General features: G+C 37.7%; 1 pseudogene; it reads right to left on the reverse strand.

The window, feature by feature from the left end:
- Window positions 1-821: 821 nt before the first annotated feature.
- On the reverse strand, window positions 822-940 carry LOC115873776 (annotated as a pseudogene).
- Window positions 941-10,019: the final 9,079 nt, after the last annotated feature.

Raw genomic sequence — 10,019 nt, forward strand, 5'->3', positions numbered from 1 at the left:
TGTTTTGTAAAAAAAAAAAAAAAATTACATACATAGCTTTGAATGTGTATAAGAGAGCATCCCAATCCAATCCAGTCCAAGCCCATAAGTTTGATATTGGTTCACATGTCCAATCTATAAAGTCCTCTTCAAGCTCAGGAAACACATGCAATGACACCGAATGAAGGATAATCACAGGCCAATAGTTAGAAAGTCTTTTGTCCAGTGGTGTTGGAAGCATCTTAGTGCTGGCAGGGGTCTCCATGTGGCTTCCCCAGTTCCCAGGGCACGGGGTCTATCAGCAGAGTGCCATGTGTTTTGTTAGTAGAGCATTTCCAAGGGAGTCAGCTGAGAGAGAAAGAGAGAGAGAGAGAGAGAGAGAGAGAGAATCTCCCGCTCCTAAGGAGGAAATCCAGGAATTCCCAGAATTCTCAGGAGAAGGCCATGCCAACACAGAGACTTCATTGGCTATGATCCAATTGACAGACTAGACTCCACCCTTCACTCATAATCCTCTCAAATTGACACCAGATTATATAACTAACATATATGCCTTTAGCCTCTAATATATCAGGAAAAAGATTTATCATAATTTACTATCTATGACCATTTAACTATTTTAAATCAATATATTTTATAATTTAACAAAATAATAATTAAAATGTAGTAAAAAAAACTTCATTGGAATTTAAAAAAACCCATTTAAACCAATAAACCTCCTTTGACCAATTAAATTTTGGCATCCAAACATCATCATAATTGACATCTTATCTAAATGGTATCATCCAGCTACTTTTGGATTCCAGTTCAATGCATAACCACTTGGCCACCAGGGCTCCTAAAAGCCATCACCCTGAGTATTCCAAAGCAGTCTCCCATCCCAGTACTAACCAGGACCAACCCTGCTTAGCTTGTGAGATCGGAGGAGATCAGGCGCATTCAGGGTGGTATGGCCATGAACTCAGCTTCCTGTTACAAAAGATGTTCAATGAAATTCTCTTTGTTGAATGACAACCTAGAAAATACCAAACATGTTTTTGTACTTAGGAATATATTATCATCTAAGAGTTTCATAATCTGAGTTAATTTGTAAGATTCCACCAACACTGTCATAGTCTAGATTATGATTGATTCTTTTCATTCATCTTTGGAGTCATCTAATAATTGTAAAATGTCTTCCCCAGTCAATTTCCTAATCTTTTATATAATAGAAACTAAAATTATAGAAAGACTTTACACAGAAATATGTATACATATAAGTACATGTATTTCTGTATATATTTATATTAACAATCTAGCTACATATATTTCTATATCAATCTACATAAAATATATAAGTATAATATCTGTAAACATATAGATATTATAGAATCAAAGTTCTGAACTTTTATATCTATCCAATCAAAGCTAAAAACCACAAAAATGGTGTCCCCAATCTTCTTTATTCCTTTTTGTTATGAAATGTAAACCCCTACCCAATTCACAATTTTAAAAAGAAGAAAAATAATGCAATACTTTGGGTAAGGCAATAAGAAAATTGACATGATTATTGATTTCTCTGTTGTATCATGTTTCTAGTTGATTCCATTGTTCTTACTGTCTTATCTATTTTTTGGTCTTTTAAAGCACAGATGATATAATTGATGAGTAATAATTTCTTGGAGTAAGAACTCGAAGAAAACAAAAATAGCAAAATATCTGAAAATATAGGAAAATAACTCACTGCCATTGAGTTGATTTTGACTCAAAGCTACCCCATATGACATGGTCTCCAAGACTGTAACTCTTAACAAAAGTACAAAGAGGTACAGTCTTGATGGTGCCTAGCTATCAAAAGATAAAGCATCTGGGGTCTTAAATGTTTGAAGATAAACAAGCAGCCATCTAGCTGAGAAGCAACAAAGTCCACATGGAAGAAGCACACCAGCCTGTGTGACAACGAGGTGTCAAAGGGATCAGGTACCAAGCATCAAAGAACAAAAAATCATATCATTGTGAATGAGGGGGAGTGCAGAGTGGAAACCCAAAGCCCATCTGTAGGTAATGGGACATTCCCTTACAGAAGGGCCTGTGGAGAGGAGATGAGCCAGTCAGCATGCAGTGTAGCAACAATGAAACCAACAACTTTCTTCTAATTCTTAAATATTTCCTCCCCACCACTATCATGATCCCAATTCTACCTAAAAAATCCAGCTAGATCAGAGGATATACACTGCTACAGATAGGAACTGGAAACACAGGGAATCCAAGACAGATGACTCCTTCAGGACCAGTGGTGAGAGTAGAGATACCTGGAGGGTGGAGGGAAGGTGGGGTAGAAAGGGGGAACTATTATAAGGATCTACATATAACCTCCTCCCTGGGGGATGGACCATAAAAAACTAGGTGAAGGGAGATGTCAGACAGTGTAAGATATAACAAAATAATAATAATTTTTAAATTATCAAGGGTTCATGAGGGAGGGGGCTGGAAATGAGGAGCTGATGCCAAGGGCTTGAGTGGAAAGCAAATATTTTGAGAATGATGAGGGCAACGAATGTACAAAAGTGCTTTTCAAAATTGATGTATTTGTGGATTGTGATAAGAGTTGTATGAACCCCCAATAAAATGATTTTTTTTTAAAGTACAAAGTTGCATCTTTCTCCCCGGAGTGACTGGTGGTTTTGAATGGCTGACCTCGCAGTTAGCAGCCCAATGTGCAACAGCTATGGTACCAGTCAAGTATCATCTTATAATTTTGAAAGAATATATTGTCCAATAAAGTTTATTCCATATATTTTGTTTTCTGCCTGTAACAAAAACATTTTATTTTAAAGTAAATGAAGGTTTACAGAGCAGATAATCAGGTTTACATTTAATAATTTATACATGTTTTGCTTCAATTCATCCATTTAATACCCTTCAATGTACCATGGCTTATTCCATGTCCTCCCTGTGTTTCCTGTTTTCATTCTTCTTTTCTTAACTTTCTGTCCTTGGGCAAATGTTCCTCTAATGATCTTAAATGATTGGTTATTCTGAGAGGGCAGTGAGTTCAATTCCAGACCTGAAGGGTGACTATGGGTCATGGTCTTGTGGCTCCCATTGCAGCAGTAAGTCTAGTTGAACCATGAACCTGATCTCGTTTATGATTTTGAGCTCTTGTACACATTTTTCCCACTCCATCTTTGACTTTCTAATCCAACCAGACCCAACCTAGCTCGTGTGGTCTCAGAATTGGGTAGAGGGAGACTTGTGCTCAATTGAGCTGATTGTCTCCGTCTCGTTTTAGGCTGCATCATTTCTTTTTTGTCCAGAACAGGAGAGACCACTAGTTGTACTTTAGATGACTGCCCTTGTACTTTTAGGACTAGCAGCCACCCACCAGATTAAACTGTAAGACATTGTCATTGGGAACTCTGCTATGCCATTTGTATTTGTTGTCCCCTGAAACTGTGGCCCTGATGCTCCAGGTTCAGTCACTCATTCCTCAAGATCTTGGTTATGTGTAAGAGTTTTCATAAATGTGACCCTGTATATTCCATTACATTTGTGGATATATTTATAGCAAAGATAAATATACATATATAAATATCCTCTGTCAATCATATATGTATATATATACACATATGCGTATATGTAGGGTGTGTGTGTGTTTATATGTGTATCTCCCTTCTCCCCCGGCTCTTCTGTTCAACCTGAGGGTATATCCAGACATTGACTCATAAACCACCTCCACTGCAGGATTGGATGTATAACATGTTTTGTCTCCTTTTAAGTCTTGCAAACTTCTCAATACCTTTCCTTGCTTCCATCATTTTTACCTAGATTCTCTTTCATTGTGTATTACTTTCTGCCTCACCCAAATTAACACTGTCTATTCTTTACCCCACTCCTTTCTCCTGCCAATGCTGGAAAAGAAAAAAAAATGTTTGGTTTACTATGACCTTTTTATCTTGACTTTTTATGATAGTGGTTCCATTCAATATTTATCATTTTGTGTTTCACTAACCACTAGGTTAGCAGCTTGAAACCACCAGAAGCTCCTCAGAAGAAAGATGAGGCTTTATCATCCCACAAATTGGTAGTCTGGGGAAACCCACAGGGGCATTTCTGCTCTGTTTTATAGGGTCACTATGGGTGAGAATCAACTTGATGGCAGTAATTTGAATTTGTGAATTTCCTTCAGCATTATGCCATCCAGGTTCATTCATGTAATGATATGTTTTGCAGATTCATTATTCTTTAACATTACATAGCATTTGTACCAAAGTTTATCTCTTATTCCATTGGTGTAAATTTAGGTTGATCTATATTTTTGTTATTGTGACTAATATATAGATGTGCATACATCTATTTGTGTCATGCCTCTTATTTCTCTAGGATGCATGAGAAGTAGAGAGATTACCATTCTATTTATATTAAAGCAAATAAATAAATGTTTTCTTTCATCTTTGAAAGAAAGAGTAAGAGCCATTGAAGAAATGCTAGGGTGGCCATGTCTGGTCTCTTCGGTCTGCCCATGAAGCAAAGAGAGTCCAGTTCCACAGCCGTCTCAACTTGATTCTTAGGAGAGGTCATGGTCAGACAAATTTCCACCCTCCAGCCTTTTCACACTAGTCTGAAACCAGCTGTTTTTCACACAGCACTCTAGTTCTCTGCTGGGTTTGGTAACCCATTGCAATGGCCACCCAGAACTCCCAGATACTAACTCTTCTCAATTGTGAGGTTTACTAGTGCAGTTAATGAGTTCCACGTCAAGATCAGGAACATGAATGATATGAAACTCCTTGTTTACAACAGTACTTCTTATCACCCATGCCATGTTTCCGAGGCTGAGCCTCTCTGTCATGTGGCCTCTTGGCCTCTGCCCTGATGGAGCGAGTGTCGCAAAACTCCTTTAGCAATGATAAATGTCTAAAAGGCACCCACTCAGGAAGGTAGTCTCTTGCTTGAAGTCACGTGGTTTCACCCATGTGGTGGGCCCAGAAGACTGCTTCTTCACTGTCTGTGCTCCCTTCTCCACGCAGATATTTGGGTGTGCTCCATTCACGGCTCCCTTTTTTATTGCTTGTCATGTGTTTCTCCTACTTCTGAGATGGTTCACTTTATACTTAGTAGAATGACAAAACTGACCAATTCACTTATATCTGTTCCTAACACCTTATTATAAGCCCCTCCTTGTCATATGATGGGAGTTAAAAGGACTATGAATACAAGTCATACAAATTAATTTAACAAATTAATTTAACTGAACCACAGGCATATAATCTTAATATTATTCACAAAAGACATACTATTAATAATGTTGGGCCCAATGGAAGCTCTGGGATATGGAATAATACATACCAAAGAGGTGGGTAGAGGGATTTGTTGGTCCCTGGGTAGCGCAAACAATAAAGCATTCCCATGCTAACTGAAAATGGCAATTTAAACAAGATGTGCCTTGAAGAAAGGCTGGATATTCTTTTAAATGACCCATGAAAACCTTGTGGAGCACAGTTCTATTCTGTAAAACATGGGGACATTGTGAGTTGAAATTAACATAATGGCAATAATTTTTTAAAGAGGAGTATCATGCAAACAACTGTCTTGAAAGTGGGACAGTTATTTCTCAAGGATTTGCATTTTTGGCTACTTGTAGAATCTCTCACATTTATGTTGCTCCCCTGTTCAATCCTGCTTTCTCTTTGTATCTAGTTTATACCACATTATGATTCTGAGACCATCTTGTCCAAGGTAGCCCTCAGAAAGTAATGCTTATTTTTGTACCTGATCATGTTCCTTAAAAAATAAAAATTAAAAATCTTAGCAGCTGTGTTCTCTTCCCTTCCAAACACACAGAGCACACAGAATTTTGGTCAATCAAAATGTCTAACTGAAAATGACTGATTTTTATCAACTCTTTATTGAATTTGTCCTCTTCCTTCCAGATTTACTCTCCTTTCCATCCTCACAATTACCTCTCACCTCAGCTCCTCTTCAGCCCTTTGAATGGAGGTTCCTGTCCTTGCCCTTCATTCATAACTGCTGTTGTAGACTCTTCTGGGTGTCTTTTATCTTCTGCATATTGATCTGGATTTGTTTTCATCCAGGTATTAATTTCAGCAAATTACTAAATGACTTAAAATTTTCAGAGGCTTAGAACTAGACCTGAGAGTTTCTGAAATGAAATCTTTATGGAAATTGGCAGCCGCCACCTTCTCCCGTAGAGTGGGTAGTGGTTAGCTCCTCAATGCTTAGCCCATAGAGCCACCAGCGATCTTTGAGGAAGTGTCCGAGAGATGGAAAAGCTGCCTTCAGAAATGTGTAGACCTAGCTGGAGAAGATATTAAAGCAGCAGTAGCTTCACCTTTTGGTATTTTTAGTTAATGAAAGTTTCTATGATTTTACACCAATAAACATTTTGCTTTATTTTGTATGCAGCGAGCGCTTCAAAAAGTTCATAGAGAAATTCCACTACCTTTCAGTTATGTTTTTCATTAGATTTTTGAAGTCTGCATCCATTTTATTAGCTTCCCCACTCATATGTATTAGTTTATAGTTGAGATAGTTGAAAATAGAGTTAGAGGAATGATTTGGGTTCCCACCTTATGCATCGAACATCTGTTCAGGTGCTAGTACTGAACTTTCTTAGCAAATAAAAGACACCCAGTGATACCATTCTTTGAGTGGAGCAGGGCTGTCCGATGAGACATTTGTTAGGTAACCTTACTCCACCACTCTACAGCCCTTACATTACCCCTTCAGTTTGATTTTTCTCCCCAATACTCAAGGAACATTGAAAAGGAAGATAATTTAAATCCCCCAAGGATGATGAAACTGCCTTTTGACATGAAGTAAATGGAAAAGCACACAATTCTTTGGGGAAGGGTTAAAAAACAACAACAACAGCAGCGAATAACTCCTAGAATTCAACTGCTATCAGCTACTCTTCAGGAGAAATCTGAGGCTGTCAGCTTTCTTAAAGATTTAGTCTTACGAAGTTTGTCCTTGTTCCCTAAGTGATAAAAAGATAAGGTATAGTTTGATACTCATCATGCCAATTTAGAAGAAACCAAGACTCCAAAATTAATCTAATGAAACCTGGAATTTTTAGTTCTCTTAGGTGCATTATGATAAGATGATAAAATGTCAGGAGTTCACCCGAGAGGCTATAAGTTGCTTTGAGGTAAAAAGAAACATGTGGCAAAGAAAGTGACCTTGCCTCTCCTTGTTTCCCCCTTTCGATAATCCATCACAGTGTGTGCACATGTATAGGTCCTGTGGTTAAAGGTCTGGGATGTGGAGAGGAGTTCCAATGATGGACCACAAAAGTCATTTTTTTGAAGCATGTATAAATTTCTCATGAAGTTATCAATTTACCTATCTGAACATCCATCCATCCATCCATCCATCCATCCATTCTTCCATCCATTAGAGATTGGTTGAGGTAGATATTATTTTATTCCTTTTGTCCATTTTCATAAAACTAATAAAATTAATAAAAGCTAATACCATTATCCAATACATTACCTTTTTTATGATGTCTATTTTCTTTAGAAGAGTGGTTTTCAACCTTCCTGCAGAGAGGCTAGTCAGTTTGAACTGCCAATCTTTTGGTTAGTATCTTCGTATTTTCACCGCTGCACCACCTTCCTTCAAAATACTCATTTTACCCCAGAATGATCTTGAGATAAATTATTATTATTACAGTTAACATCAGAAAACTTAGTATTCACAGGTTTTGAACTTTATAGAAATGGAATCATGCAATACCTATTCTTTTATGTCTGACTAATTTTGTTCATCGTTGTGTTTGCTAGATTTATCCAAATTTTTGCACATAGTAGTATTTGATAGCTCTCGCTGTTGCAAATCATCCATTATAGAAATCAATTTCTATCTCCATGAATGCCTTTTTTTCTCTCTCTCATCTTAGCCAGTTGGTAGACAGTTGGTAGACATTTGTGTATTTCCAATTTGGGGTCTTTATGGATAGTCTTGGTGTGAACGTTCTCGTACATATCTTTTGGTAAATGCATGTACAACATTCTTTAGGGTATTTACAACTAAAGGTGAAGTTTATCAGATATGAAGAAGAAATATGATGTCATTGAGTATAAATATGTTAAGATTTAGAAAACATTACCAATCAGTGATTTCATCAATTAGAAATACCAAGAACAGGATATAAGAAAGAATTTTACCTTTCAGAAGTTATGACAAGATCTCTGAGAGCTACAACTACTAAAGAGAAATGTTAGCACCCGAAACAGTTGTATATTGCCTTTTCCATGCGCATTAATAGTATTATTTTTGTTTGCCTTGTCTTTCCAATTACATTTTGAGATATTGAAGGAAATCAAAATATGTTTATTGTCTCAAATATATGCAACAGTGCCAGGCATTTACTAAGTTTGAGTAGAGTCCAAAGTAGCAAATGTATTGAAATATTTGAGATAACCTATTTAAACTTAAAAGTATAAGCAAAAGGAAACATTTTCTCCCTGGAGAGAAAGTAAAGACTTTAAAAACATTTCACATTGGCCAACATCGAAGGAATTGACTCAATGGAAGTGCGTGAAAGACCACATTGAATCTAGTTCGTCTTCTTACATGACTGTCAAGGGCTCTAAACTCTTCTCAAGTCTATCTTCAGGTGGACAAAAAGGCTACATTCCTCTTAAAACCGTAATTACCCATGATTCTGCCAAGCATAGGTATTTCTACCTCTTGCTATAAGACAGAGGCAACTGCTTTGGCGTTTTCGGTCCTCTCCTAGTATTAAAGTGGCTCCATGTCAATGTAGAGCTGCATAATTTGTTGTGAGTCTGGTATATTAGGTTAGAGAAAGTTCCAAGTTGTTGTCAAAAATGCCTCTGACTTTCAGGCAGACATATGCCATGATGTCTGCAAAGCACACAGAAAAGAAAATGAGGAGAAAGGGTGCCTGGGTCTGAGTCCTATCAACATAAACATTGGTTTTCTTTTAAACTAGTTTGACAGAGAGCAATCGCGTTTGAAGCCAATGAAAACCATTATAAAGTTGTGTCAAACCTTTGCTTGGCCATGAATGAAACCAGCACAAGACATTTGTATCAGAAAAGCGCAGAGTTTAGAAGGAAGTGGAAGCCAAGACCAGACAAGACTGTATGCTGGAAAAGTCTGTATTTCATGGCTCATTTCCTCTGCAGCATATGCATGCTAACATAAGCCTTCAAAGACTAACTCACTCATGCTTTGCCATGCAAGTAATGTGGGGTGCAGACAAAGAAACTTATATGCTTTGTACAGCTACAGGTTGCAGAGCATTTTGAAAATTCCAAGACAGTTTGTGACACCTCCCCCACCCCCCCCACACACCTCTTCATAATAGGAGTAGAACTAGGAGTTTGGATAAGGAGTGTAATTGTATTTCAGAGTAACAAAAGGTTGAGAAAGAGTAAGGAAAATGCAGATGAATTACCTAGGATTGTATTATCACATCCTACTCAAGTTACCATTAATCATCAGACTTTGAGTAGTTTATCTAAGTGCTAGATATCTGCTGGTTTAGGAAACTGAAGGTGATGAAAACCATCTCAAAATGCTGGAGAGGACAGCCCCCTGGGGCTCCTTCTCCATGGATCTACTTCCAGGCTCCAGTCAGGTGTACACAGTCTATCACTTCTACAATTCTAGGAATCAAGGTTCAAGTGGGTTGATTTGACCATTTAGCTCTTCATTTAACAGACAGCTATTGAGCGTTTGGAATTGCAGTTCCATGGTTAGATAGCAACACCGGAAGCATTTGCATGGTGGGCTTGCAGGAGGAGAAGCTGAATATGTGCCCTGCTGTCTCTGTTCAGTTCTTTACAAATCCTCCTGACATCGAAGTTTGTCACTCCAAACTCTGGGTCAGTTTCTTTCCACTCGACCACAGAGCTTCCATTTTTGGATTAGAGTTTGTACACTGTACTCCATATCACCTCAAATGATATTCTTTATTTTTCAAAAAAAATATATGACCCTTAAGGAGTAGGGTCATGGTTCACTGTCAGTTGAAATAGACTAGATGGCCATGCGTGAGTGTGTGAGAG

This window comes from Echinops telfairi, unplaced genomic scaffold (genome assembly GCF_000313985.2).
Source record: "Echinops telfairi isolate 266 unplaced genomic scaffold, ASM31398v2 ScPeMD7_7469;HRSCAF=8507_1, whole genome shotgun sequence".
Classification (NCBI taxonomy): Eukaryota; Metazoa; Chordata; class Mammalia; order Afrosoricida; family Tenrecidae; genus Echinops; species Echinops telfairi.